The sequence below is a fragment of the Microtus oregoni genome, unplaced genomic scaffold (assembly GCF_018167655.1).
Source record: "Microtus oregoni isolate MIOR12 unplaced genomic scaffold, Mior012 000005F_ref0000423, whole genome shotgun sequence".
Taxonomy (NCBI): Eukaryota; Metazoa; Chordata; class Mammalia; order Rodentia; family Cricetidae; genus Microtus; species Microtus oregoni.
In genome coordinates, this window is record NW_024543064.1 from 8,422,814 (window position 1) to 8,436,489 (window position 13,676).

Consider the following 13,676-nt stretch of genomic DNA (forward strand, 5'->3'; position numbering starts at 1 on the left):
AACAGGGAAACAGCTGGAAGAACTGGGGCAGGGAAGACTGAAACAGAGTGGGGTCGGAGTTGGAAGACTAAATGGCTCATGTCCTCAGGAGGCAGACACCCTTGGGAGGCAGAGGCTCCCAGGTAGCAGGGACTCTCAGGAGTCAAGGAGCCTCAGGTGCTAGACTAGGATCCTGTCCCTGTAATTAGCTCTTATACCTCACCTCTCCTCCCGTGCCCATCTCTCCCTTCTCCACTCCCTGTCTGTGGAGGTGGAGGAGTCACCAACACCCTCCCAGACACCCAGGCAGTAACCATCCCACCTCCTCTGATACCATGCTCAGTGCTTCAGACATATTTACCATATTTAATCCTCACATCAGGCCCGCGGAGGAGACTGTGTGCTTTCCCCGTGTTATGGGAACTGAGGTCTAGAGAGGAAATTCACAATGCCAAGCCTGCCCAGCGTGCTGATCATTGAGTGTGTATAGGCATTGGGGTGGGGGCTCCAGGAGTGGGCAAGGCCTCTGCAAAGGCCCTGAGGTGTGAAGGGGAGTGTTCGTTCAAAGAACAGTGGGCGGGTGGTGCAGTGGGGTGAGCTGCCAAGTGGAGCCAAGACCCTGCTTTTCATTGGATGTTGTCTGTCACAAAGGAGTGAGGACAGTTTCCCAGAGCCTTTAGTCTTTGAATCACCTGCACTGTGGCCACCTTAATTTTGATCTTCTTTAGTGTTTGTTGCAGTGGTGGCCCAGAGAGGTGAAAATGGGGCCCAAGGACACATAGCTGAGAAGGGTCAGAGTTGGGCCCTGTCCCTGCTGTAGTGTCCTTCTAGGGTCTTTCAGAAGAATGGCCAAGATGGCAGGGAGGGATCTGAGGGATCGGATCATGAGCCCTTCATGGGCAAGGGGAGGCAGAAGTCAAAGCATCGAGGACCTGGGTATTAGCTGCTGTGATAGAACAGCATGACCAAGGTAACTTACGGAAGGGAGGGTTAGCACCTGTGATGGCGGAGTAGAAGCATGGTGACTGAAATGGGAAGCTGAGGGCTCACATCTTCCACAGCAAAAAGCAGAGAGTGCACTGGGAATAGGATATGGCTTTAAAACTTCAAAACCCGCCCCCAGTGATGTACTTCCTCCAGCAGGCCACACCTCAGGTGCCACACCTTACTCTGATCACCGACCCTGAGCCTGCCCTTCCTTCCCTCCTGGAAGCCTCTTTGGTCCCCACTCCCACCTCAGATGCTTTCACTTCTCCACTTTCCCACACTTGCTATGATGTTCCATCCACCTCATGACTATGTTACTTTTTTTTTTTTTTGACATTTCAAGACAGGGTTTCTCTGTGTAGTTATGGAGCCTGTCCTAGAACTCAGTGTATAGACCAGGCTGGCCTCAAACTCACAGATATCCACCAGCCTCTGCCTCCCGAGTGCTGGGATTAAAGGCATGTGCACCACTACTACTGCCTGGCTACTAAGTTACGTCTTATTGAATCAAGGACTAAACTCATTACATATTAGCCACAGGTCTCTGTTTTGTTTGTATAACTGTGGGTAGAGCCCAGGCATTGTGTGTGGTAGGCAGGAGATCTAATGTATCATGAATACTAAAAACCCAGAGACAGATATTGGGGTTCAACCTGAAGATCAGAAAAGCAAAGCAGCCAAGCCAGTAGAGAAGCCTTACCTTTACCAAGGCTGGGCAACTGCAGACTGAGCCCTGAGCCTCTGTCTCCTTCTGTCTTATGTTCATTCCCCTTTAGTTCTAGGATTAAAGCCGTGTGATTCCCTAGTGCTGGGATTAAAGGTATGAGCCACAACCACCTGGATCTGTTTCTGCATTGATCTTGTGTAGCCCAGGGTGGCCTTGAACTCACAGAGCTCCATCTACATCTATCTCCCAAACCCTGGGATTAAAGGTGTGTGACACCACTGCCTGGCCTCTGGTGGCTTAGTTTTACCCTCTGATCTTCAGGCAACTTTTATCTATTAAAGCATAAATAAAAATACTCCCAGCTGTAGCTATAGTGCAAGCATGCACGCACGTGTGTGTGTTCTCTCTTAGCCTCAATCTTCTCATCGGTAAGATGGGTATCTCTCTAGTGTGACAATATGACCAGCAAGGTCACAGATAGCTCCTAGCCCAGTACAGGATGGACAACACCTGTCAGTCAGTATTAATCAATTGTTGGTCAGTGTCCTAAATCCCTAACAGTGGGAATGGACTGGAGGTGGAAATGGGGTTAAGATGATGTCATACAGGATTAGCATCGTCTTAATCTAGTGCCCTCGTAGGAGGGACAGTTGAGCCCAAACACAGACATATAGAGAGAGCACTGTACGGTGATGGAGACAGAAATTGGAGTGACAACCCAGGGATTGTATCAGCCCGGGGACACTGAAGGAGAAGAGCATGTGTGAAATAGATCAGCCCCAGAGCCTCAAAAAGGTGCGACCTTGTCAACACCTGGGCTTAGGACTGACAGCCACAGGAGACAGTAGCTCCTGCTGATTTATTGTGGCAGCCGTGGGGGACCAGAGAGAGACTTGCTGTGTAAAGCAGCATAACTGAGCAGGTTTCCGGGTACTAGCTACCAAGTGCTGAGTTTGTGGTACTGAGTACAAAATGCTGGGTACAAGGTGCTGGGCATAAGGTGGGTCTCAGAAAAATCCCCTCCCTTCACCTCCTGGCATGGACTCTCTGCCTCTGCGCTTCCCTGTCCCTACCTCAAATACTTGCACCCATCCTCCTCTCTGGCTGTGCTAGCCCGTCTGGTCCTGGCTGGAGCATGGCTGGGCCAAGGCTAGTGGCCGGAGCTGCTCCTCCTGGCTGGGGGCCGAGATTTGCAACACCTCATTACCAGGCAGAATGTAAAGCAATTTCACCCTTGGACAGCGCTGAAAGCCAGGCCTCTGCTGGCCAAAAGATGGGCCGGAAGCTGCTCTGGGGGGCCTCCTGTCCCCTCCTGGGCTGGCAAATCCCTGAAGCACCCAAGCGGCTGGCACACAGTGAACTTCACAGCTGAAGCAAGCAGATAAACCTCGCCAGCTTGCTGGTCTGCGGTGTCCTGGAGCAAGCATCGGGAAATGAATGGGTCTTTTCTCAGGCTGCCCCCACCGCACGCTGCACCTCTGCCTGCCGCCTCCCCTTCCTGGGCTTTCTTCTCTTCCTCCCTTTGTCTCCTGTCTTCAATAAACATGATTCATGCCAACCCGCTGGACCCGTCACCACCTAAGGCCAGCTGTATTTCTCAGCCGTGAACCCTGGCCGCTGCTAAAGCTATGGCCCTGAGGTGAACCCAGGAATCTGGGCCCCTCGGGAAATAGTAAACAGGTAGAAGGGGTTTTGGCAGCTCAGGCAGTGGACTGGTGCCAGCTCTAAGAGGTGCCACAGAGTGCTAGGCATCATGGGAGCCTCAGAGAAGCAACTTGGGCGAGAACCTTCTGGGCCACCCTCTGATGAACTCTGGCGGCAGATCAGCCCTAGGTGGGTTTGTCAGGGCCGCAGCGCTAAGTCCCACAGATGAGTGGTTCAAATAAGAGGCGTCGCTTCCCAGAGGGTCTGGAAGGTCAAACCCCAGCTGGCACAGGGCCTTGCAGTCTGAAGGGAACCCATTCTGGGCCCTTCTAGCTTCTGGTTGGGGGGCAGTCACCCCTGATGTTCCTCCCAGTCTCTGCTTTGAATGGCCTTTATCCCTGTATGTCTTGGTATTCGCCAAGTCTGACCCTCCTGGCTCTCATTTCTCATCTAAGGAGACTGATGAACGTTAGGCTAAGGGCCACCCTATGGCTGTGTGGCCTCCTTTTCACCCATTGTAGCTGTGACAATTCTATTTCAAATAATGTCCCATTCATAGGCACTAGGGGCTAGGATCTCTCTCTCTTTCTGTGGGGGAGGGAGGACTCACTGCACACTTTTTTTTTTTTGAGACATGTTTTCTCTGAGTATCCCTGACTGTCCTAGAACTTGCTTTGTAGACCAGGCTGGCCATGAACTCACAGAGGGTCTCCTGCCTCTGCCTCCCGAGTACTGGGATTAAAGGTGTGCACCACCACGCCTGGCTTGTACACCTTATTTTTGAGACTGGCTCTCTCACTGAACCTAGAGCTCACTTATTAGGTTACACTGGCGGGCCATTAAGTCCCAGGGATCCTCCTGTCTCCGTCACCCTACCAACTAATCTCTTCATGGTGACTTGGGGTGCGATTATAGCCCTACCAACTAATCTCTTCATGGTGACTTGGGGTGCATTTCTTACCCCCCAACATTTCCCAAGACTCCTGACAGCCCAGTGTACAATCTCTGCTCACTGCCTGAGACATAGCTCACATCTGGCCACCCTGGGATCTCACAGGCCCCTAAGGGGGCAGATTTCCCTTCCTGAGTCACTGAATGCTGTTCCTTGCTCTAGATGCCCGGCCTGTGGCTCCCTGTTCACCTGTCCTTCGTGGCTGTCCAGGAGGTGAAAGGCCCCTCCACTATCAGGATTAAGCTTAATTGTCTCTTTGCCGTGGTCTTCACTGACTCTTGTCTAAGCTCATCAAGTTCCCCGCATTTATCTAGGTTGCCCTTCGCCAACCGCTCCTCCGTTTGACCCCTTCCCATTCCCGCAGGCTGTGAGCTTGCAGCTGGAGTGACTGGGAGCTGTGTGTGCACTCTTCTGCATGGACACACAAGTGCACACCGAGAACATGGTTGAAGGGATGAACGGAGAACCAGCTTTTACCGAGCACGTACCGTGTCCTGTTGGCAGGCACTGTTCCGAGGCCTCATACATCTCCAAGAAGCCCAGAAGACAGGCACTGGTCTCTATCCCCTTTTCCAGATGTGGAATGGAGCTTGGGATACGGGTCTGATGACTGACAAGCTGAAGAGCAGAGACTCGCGTCAGGCCGTGTGAATAATCCCTTAAAGGGCTGTGCGGTTGAACAGCAGCAGAGACAGCACCTTCCTAGTCTCTGGGAGCTGGTACCCAGGGTCTGAAGAGCTGATATCAGTGGGTTGTGACCCCTCTGTGGGTCTCATATCGCATCTTCTGCATAGCAGATATTCACATTACAATTCATAACCATAGCCAAATGGCAGTCATGAAGTAGCAGCAAAATGATTTTATATGGTTGGGGGTCACCACACATGAGGAACTGTATTAAAGGCCGCCATGTTAGGAAGGTTGAGAGCCACTGTGTTAGACGATTCATGCCGTGGCTGCCTGGGGCACAGGTGTGTGGTATAGTCCCTTGCCTCTCCCTGTGGGATTCTGTCAGAGCCATGCCCACCGAGGGCGGAACCTGGGTTCTAACCCCGGTTCTGTGGCCCACCAGCTGTGTGATGAGGGCATCATTCTGGCCAGCCTCTCAGTAAGGGTCACAGTGATCCAACTTAGCATGGCCGGGAGTCAGAGACTTGACCTTGGAAACAGAGCACCTGGCTTCAATTGTAACACGGCTACATATTGGCCATGTGACCTTAGTCCAGTTACTTGACCTCTCTGGGCTCTCTTTTCTGTGTGTATGATGCGGAGCAAGAGAAAGAGGCCATGCCAGGAAAATAGGGAATAAGTTCAGAAAATCAGCAGGCAGTGGCGGCCATTATGTCTCCCTTCTCCTCCTCCCAAGGTGTCCAACACCGTCCCCCATGCCGTAATGTGCACAGCTTTTTATCTCCTCTGCACTTAACTCACTCAAATTTCCACAATTTTGTCTAAGAAATGAGAAAAAAAACATAGATAAAAAGCCATTTAGCATCATGGCTCCATAATCCAGGAATTCTCCTTCCCAGGCAAGCTGTTCAGTAGTCATTTGTGGGTGGGAGAACCTGGTGGGTAAATGCAGCCTGCAAGCCTCCAAGGGAGGGGGAAGCCCCGCCCCCCCAGACTGTGATCTGCTGCCAGTCTCTCACTCAGAAATGCCATCATACGTCACCCCTTGGGAATGTAACACCCCCAGGCTTGCTGGGCTCCTGGGTAGACATCTAAGGGATAACGGGGGAAGAGAGACCACTTGAGAACAAGGCTCAGCTATGGTTGGCAGAACGGCCATCAGGAGGTCTCTGGGGACCAGCATGGCCAAAGACCCTCAGTTAACCTGGGTCACTCACCCAGTGTCCCTTGGGACAGCTGGGCGCCCAGTCACACTCCAGCTCTCTGAACTGGCTGGGCTAAATGACTTCAGTGGGATCCATCGGCCTCTTAGAACCTTGGTTTCCCGGAATAAAACGAGCGGCAGCCCTCTCTACAGTGTGAGGAAAGAGGAAGCTCCTGCCGGACAGAGCCATCTCAGCAATGAGAGGTGTGTCTGCAGAAGCATCAGAACTGCCTGAACACTCTACCGTGGGAAAGCAGAGGGCAAGTCAAGGCAGGAGCCAGGCTCTGCAAGGAGACAGCACATCCCAGAAACTGAGTCTTGGCAGAGGAGGAAGTGGGTCCCTGGGGTGGACAGAGGCCAGGAAATACAGACATGCTTCTGAAAGACTTGTGATTGGTTTCCATGATGTGAGGGTCTCATCCAGGGCTCAGTGTACGCTGCCTCCATTCTCATTCTCTGTTCTTGGGGCTCAGTATGGGACCCATGGGAGCCTGTGCACAGTAGGTACCCCATACATATTCTCTGGGGACCTACACATGGTAGATGCTTGGCAGACCCTCCTGTCACTCAGTGATCACATGATAAGCGCTACGTATATGGTTGCTTCACACAGGGCTGGGTGTGCTCTTGGATTCAATATGCCTTTCTCCTTCTCCATTCCCTTGGGAGTGAGATCCATGCTTCTTTAAGGCCCCGTGGCTTCTGGTGGTTGAACACACAGTAGGAGCACAGTCAATGTAGCAGGAATGAACTTCTCCCACCCTCTTTTCCCGCTGGATTGAGCACAGTGGGCAGGGGTATGAAGAGGAGAAGAGAGGTAGCTTCCTTCTGTCCTTGAACTCAGCCCAATGTGAAGCATGGATACAGTCCAGGTCTGACAGCCCCTACCTCAGGGTTCAGTGATTGTAGTTAACACCTCACTCATCTGCCTGTTCGCTTCCTGTCGATGGCCGGGGATCTGCTGCAGCTTCCTGTCGCCCTCTTCTTCCCACGATCTCCTTGGGAAGGAGCAAGCCCACCAGGCTGTGCCGAGCACCCTGGTGGCCTCCAGATACTTCGGACCACAGTGAAGGTGCACAGAGCAAGCAGGAAGCTACTGGGCATGATGTTCCCCAGACCACAGTGCAGGTACTGGGTAGTCCCTGTCTGCAGGCATCAGGACAGTTCCCTGTCTTTGACCTATGCCTTGAAGGCTGCAGCTCACTCTAGAGGAGGAGATAAAGAAAAGCCCAGTAGGCAGGGTCAGCTCTGCCAAAGTGAAGAGGAGATATGGGGTGTGTGGAACGGGGTGTCATGACCTGTGCCCCATGGGTGCACCAGCTTCCCCATTCCTTGGGGTAAAAGGGAAAGAAGGAGGCTGGGGACAGAGCACAGGTCCAAAGCCTGCACCTGATCTCAGAGCTCAGAGATCTTAGCGACAGCCTGAAGCATTAAGTCCAGTGCCAACCTATCTGCTTCAAATGCCTGCAAGTCCAGGGCTGGAGGATGCTGAGAAATTTAGGGTTCTGTAACAAGTAGCCATGTGTGCCATGAGAACAGCGAGGGAGCAGGCTGCTCTGAACTGGTTCCCACCCTTCATTTATTTTACACATGTGGAAACTGAAGCCAACCGAGGATAAGTAGGGCCTGGACAGATGGCTCAGGGGTTAAGGGCACTTGTTGCCCTCCCAGAGGACCTGGGTTCAGTTCCCAGCACCTGCGCCAAGTGGCTCACCTTTAACTCCAGTTTCAGGGGAAAAGAGGGTCCCTCAGACTCAGAGTGGAGTGTTCAAGCCTGAACCCCTCTACTAACCTAGGACTTTTCTAGTTAAAACACAAATGCTGGCCCCTGGCTCCAAGTTAGAGGATTCTTCTCTAGTAAGCTCCATGGCAGCTGCACTGCTAGCATGGGAACCTCTCTTGGGGAACACACTCCATACAGTTCAAGCTGTGGTCTTCAGCCTCAGCTGCATATGAGAAACCTCAGCTGCACTGCTTGCATGGGAACCTCTCTTGGGGAACACACCCCATACAGTTCAAGCTGTGGTCTTCAACCTCTGCTGCATATGAGAAACACCTGCTAGACTTTCAGAACTCCCAATGCCCAGGTTGCAGCCCAGAGCAACCGGGTCAGAACCTTGTGGGTAGGGGAATCCAGCCAGCAATGTTTTCTAGATCTGCTAACCAGATTGAGAGACAGCGGGAGAATCTAATTTAAAAAGTCGTCACAATCAGCTGGTACGGTGTGCGTGTATGAGTGCGAGAGTGTGTGTGTATGTGTGCACATGCACATGCGTGCCGCGTGACAACATGTACTCAGTTATACAAGGAGGCCAGAGGACAACCCTGGATGTGTTGCTAGAAGCTGCCCACCTTCTTTTTAGAGACGGGGTCTCTCACTGGACTTGGGGTTCACAAATTAGGCTAGGCTGACTGGCCAGTCAGCTTCAGGCATCTGCCTGTCTTCGCTTTCCTCTCCCCCCCCCCCCCCGCACTTGAATTATAAGCGGGCACCACCACAGTCTTTACATAGGTGCTGGGTGGGGATGGAGCTCACGTTCTCATGCCTGAGTGACAAGCACTTTACCAACTGAGCCATCTCTCCAGCCCTTGCATTTTTAGCAAACGCCTACAAGTTGCCGGTGCTGCTGTTCCATGGACTGCACTTTGAGAAACAAGGTCCAGAGGGGAGAGAGAGAGAGAGAGAGAGAGAGAGAGAGAGAGAGAGAGGCTGCCTCCTAACCCCAGGCTGGCATATTTTAAGATACTGCACGTAGAGAGTTCAGTATCAATATCACTATTTGCAAGACCTTCCCAGATGGAACTCCCAGAGTCCCTGGCAGACCCTATCTCCTTGTGAACCCCGAGCAGGGAATGCACGACCGCTCTGGAGCACACCACCCAATCACGGTCTACAAGGGCCCCAGGTGCCTCTGCAGGCGGGAAGTTAGCCCAGCAGCCGCTGTGCTGCTGGCTGCCTTCATCTCCATTCCGGTCTTTAGATTCTTTGCTTGGAAAGCCAACCTCCAGGCTGGAAATTGGCATCTCGTTTACTCCTGGTGCTCCCCCCAAATCTCACCCTCATTCTGACCAGGATTCCTTCTGCTAGGTTGCCTATAGGGTACGTCAGTCAACCCGTGCACTTACTGAGCACCAGCTGTGTGCACGCGGATGATAATCTGTGCCAGCAACAAGCGCAGTATGGAGAGACTGGTTCTCTACACCCACAGCTAAAGCTCTTCCCATGTTTCCCCCAGATAGGATTAATCACTGTGGGCTTCCTCTCTGGGCCACACCAAACTTATGATTCTGAGCACTCTTGCTCTGCTCTGAGTGTTCAAATTTTTATGATGTGCCGTTGTGGGCTGCTGTCCTCCGGGGATGGCAGACACTACCATCTTACTCAGATCAGCTGAGACTCCCTATGAAAAACCCGCAGTAAGATGGAGGCCCTCCATCTATGCAGCTATGGGAAGGTTATCATCCATGCTGGGGTCAGACTTTTTGGAGATGTGACTGATTTGGAATCGCCCACAGTTCCGTAAGAAACCCCTCACCCAAGCTCCTATAAGCAAGCCCAAAAGCTCACTGGTTCACCAATCTAGACTCGGGCAGAATGATTTCTCTGGTCTGTCATTGGTGCTTTATCTGAAATGAACTGACATTTGTTGTGTCTCCCAGGGAAAGGTGACATGAGAAATGGGATTTCGAGTCTGTTTAACCAGACTCTTTCTGTTATCAGTGACAAAATCCTGCCTTTGCCTGGCCAGAGAAAAACTCAAAAGTAGAGCCAAGACTCCAGGCATAGCTTGATCCAGCCCCTCAAACTGCCTCTCTCTCTCCCCTCTCTGCCCCCCAGTTCATGGTGCTTTTATTCTGAGAACAGATACCTTGGTGTGACAGCCAGTAGTAAAGAAAGAGCCCATGTTCCCTTGTTCAGATGAGGGTCTCTCACCAAGCCAAGTGACGAAAGCATTAAGATTGATTACTGAACTGGATCTGCCACCATGAACCAGACACAGTGGTCAAGGGGATAATGGACTACCCTGTTTGCTCATCCGACTCCCAAATGCTTGTCTCCATCCAACTCAAATGGCCGGAAGGGGAGAGGTGATTCAGAGATCGAGCGGAAGAGGTGGTAGTCATTTGCTATCAAAAGTGGATGGACATGGGGCTGGCCGGATGGCTTGGTGGTTCAGAGTACTTGCTGTGAAGACCCCTAGAGGACCAGAGGACCTCTAGGTTTAGTTCCCAGAAGCCACATCAGAAGGGTTTCAACTGCTGACAACTCAGGTTCCAGGAGATTCAACTTCCCTGCCTCTCCTGGGCACCTGGATTCGTGTACACAAAACCCACACAGGAACTTACACAAACACATAATTAAAAATAAAAATAAGTGTTTTTTAAATAGAGGGTGAACAGATATAGGAAGGTAAAAATAAAACCCCCACACAGTTTCTCAGGCTGCGCTGAGCAATGGTACCATGAAAACCTCACACTAAGCTTTTTTTAGCTTTCAGACTTAGTGCCCGCGTGCGTGTGAGTGCGTGCATGCCGTGTGTGTGTGTGTGTGTGTGGTGTGTGTGTACACAGCGCACACATGGCATGCACGCACATGTACAGTGCTCACGAGGAAGTCATAGGACGACTGGGTGAGGGTCAGCTCTTTCCTGTATCACGTGGGTCCCCGAAATCAAAATCAGATCTTTGAGCGTGGCAGCAAGTGCCTTCACCTGCTAAGCCACCTAGTCAATCCCTTGGAAAGACCTCAAAACTCCCAAAATTTGGACAGTAGATGGTGCCAGAAGACAGTGTGGCAAAGGTCCAGAGCACATGGTCCCAGCTCTCTCGCTTTTCAGGACCGAGAGCACCAGGCACCCTTGTGCCCTCCCCCTATGTCACACTGCTGCGGGCGGGGAGGCACTCTCTCCATTGCCCTTCTCTGCCAATGTGCAGCCATCCGGGCTTAGCTTCCAACAGGGAACGTGAGACTGAGCCAAGGACTCCGCAGTTAGTAGCTCCGAGGGGGAAACGGGGAACTTGTCTAGTGGCTTTGGAGGACCATCTAGTTATTAGTTTCATCTAAAAGTACGAAGAGAGGCCTAGACACAGCATAACGATTGCATGAGTGGCCTCCGTGCTTGGGTCTCCTCAACACCCTCCACAGCTGAGTGGAGTCTCCCACCCCTTGGGCAGCCCTGGACTTACCAGTGGCTGTGAGCAGCTAGGCACTGGCACCGGGAACTTAACTTTACTCTGCAGCAACTGCAGCAGGCGCTCTTAACCTCTGAGCCATCTCTGCAGCCCCTAGTCTGGGACATAGTTATGGGTCACAATTGGCCGGTTGTTTTTTTCCCTGGCTTAGCAAGAAGAGGAATATAGTCAGAGTAGCCTTGGACCCCTCCAGCACCCCAGAGCAGAGGTGGCCTCACTCACGACCCGCAGCAGAGCTCCCAATTGGTCTTCCAGCTGTGAGCTAAACAGAAACCTCTTGTTCAAGGACTCAAGTGTCTCAGAGTAACCCAGCAGCCATACTCACAGTGCGAACTGGAGACTCGGATGTGCCCAAGCCCAGCCCTGCACCAGGGTTTAGGGTCCTTGTAGGATGAGGGAGTAGTGGCTCAGGTCTGCAGCACCCCGCAAAGGCCATGCGATCACAGGACAGCTGTACCTTCAAGGAAGTATCCATTGTCTCTTCTCTGAAATGACGACACCAGTGTCTGGGTCTGACCTGGCTGTGGGAGCCAGATGGCCCCATAGTTCCAGGATCTGCTGCCCAAGGACCTCCTTAGCCATGCTGGAGCCCTTGTCTGGGAAGTGGGTCCCCCTCAGCCATGCTGGAGCCCTTGCCTGGGAAGTGGGACCCCCTTAGCCATGCTGGAGCCCTTATCTGGGAAGTGGGTCCCCCTCAGCCATGCTGGAGCCCTTGCCTGGGAAGTGGCCCCCGGCAAAGATTTAGGAGCCCCCACACTTAGTCAACAATCTCCATAAAGAACACACAAGCCAGGCTGGGATAAGTGCAGAAATAGATGTGTGAATTTGTTCTGGGAGCCAGGAGGGGGTGGGGTGGCACTCTGGGGAGGAAAGGTGTGGGGAGGATGGGGGTGGTTTCTGTGATGACAGGATGAGCTGGCCCAGGGATGGATGAATCCACCGGCAGTGAGGAAGGAGAAAGGCATTTCAGGTGGGGGCGGGAACGTGAGCTTGGCTAGGACACGTAGAAGCCCGATCAGTGTGTATTAGGACAGGAGGGGTAGGGGCTGACAGAGACAGAGGAAGACTAGCCAATGGCAGGTTATAAGGCAAGAGGAAGGGTCCTGGAGGGCCAGGCAGCGGGGGTGGGGGGCAGTGCTGCTCCTGGAACATGGACCTTCCCACCATCAGGGGAGAGGGGAAGGGAGTTCTCCTGGCTCTCCCAGAGCCTCATACCAGGCCCAGACCCAGAACAAGGCTGGAGCTCAGGGCTCTGTAGGCCCCCTGGGACCTGCAAGGTAAGCGGGCTTGGCAGGTGGGAGGACCCTAGGGAGCTGCAGTTAAGCAGGAAGGAGTGTAGTTTAAATGAACAACACAGTGGGAGGGGTGAGCTCCCAGCTAAGGAAGAGTGACTCGGGGAGCAGACAGGCAGGTGTGAAGCTCCTATGCTGTTCCAGTCCTAGCGGGGGTCATGGATCCCCATCCCACTCATACTTCTGGGTGTGTGGTTGCTGGTGAAAGGCATAGGCCTGGGAACCAGGCGGTCCTGGATTCTAATCCTGCATTCCAATAGTTAGGTCATTTATTTGCTGTACCTGTGACTCAGTCTCATCATTAACTTTTTTGTTTTGTTGCGATAGTGACGGTTGTTTATTTTTTGAGACAAGGTCGAATGTAGCCTAGGCTGGTCTGAAACTTGCTAGTAGCCACGGCTGACCTTGAACCTCTGATCTTCCCACCTCTATTCCCCATGTACCGTGATTGCAGGTCCCACGTCTGGCTCTGTTACCTTTTCTATAAAACCCTCTGGGATGCCAGCCAGCATTTGCTCATCTGACTTATCTCTCCCACGCCCCTGGTCCCCGGCACCGCTTCCATCAGCAGGCACCACTGTGAGCCTCCTTTGCAGGTGGGAAAATCGATGCACAGAATGGTTTAGTGACTTTCCCAATGTGACAGAGTGGCCTGCCAGTCACTGGAAGAACTGAGGTTTGAGCCCAAGTCGTTAGACTGCAGGGCTTGTGTGGGCAGCTGATAGATCACAACCTGTTTGCTGGGGCCTTGTTATCTAAACCCCACTAAACAAGCAAACACCAAGATCAGGCAGCTGAGAACACAGCACTGAAGCAGGTGCTGGGAGGAGGACAATCCCGGCACCTAGGAGGCAGCAGCGACACTTCCTGGGGTCTGCCATGCACCCTAGAAACAGCACATGCAACCCCACTCGACTTTACCAACCGCGCACATGCAACCCCACTCGATTTTACCAACCACGCGCGTGCTTGTCGTATTTATTTATTTTGGTGTTTTCGAGACAGGGTTTCTCTGTGTACCTCTGACTGTCTTGGAACTCGTTCTATAGACCAGGCTGGCCTCAAACTCACAGAGATCTGCCTCTGCCTCCCAAGTTATGGGATTAAAGGTATGCACCACTGCCTGGT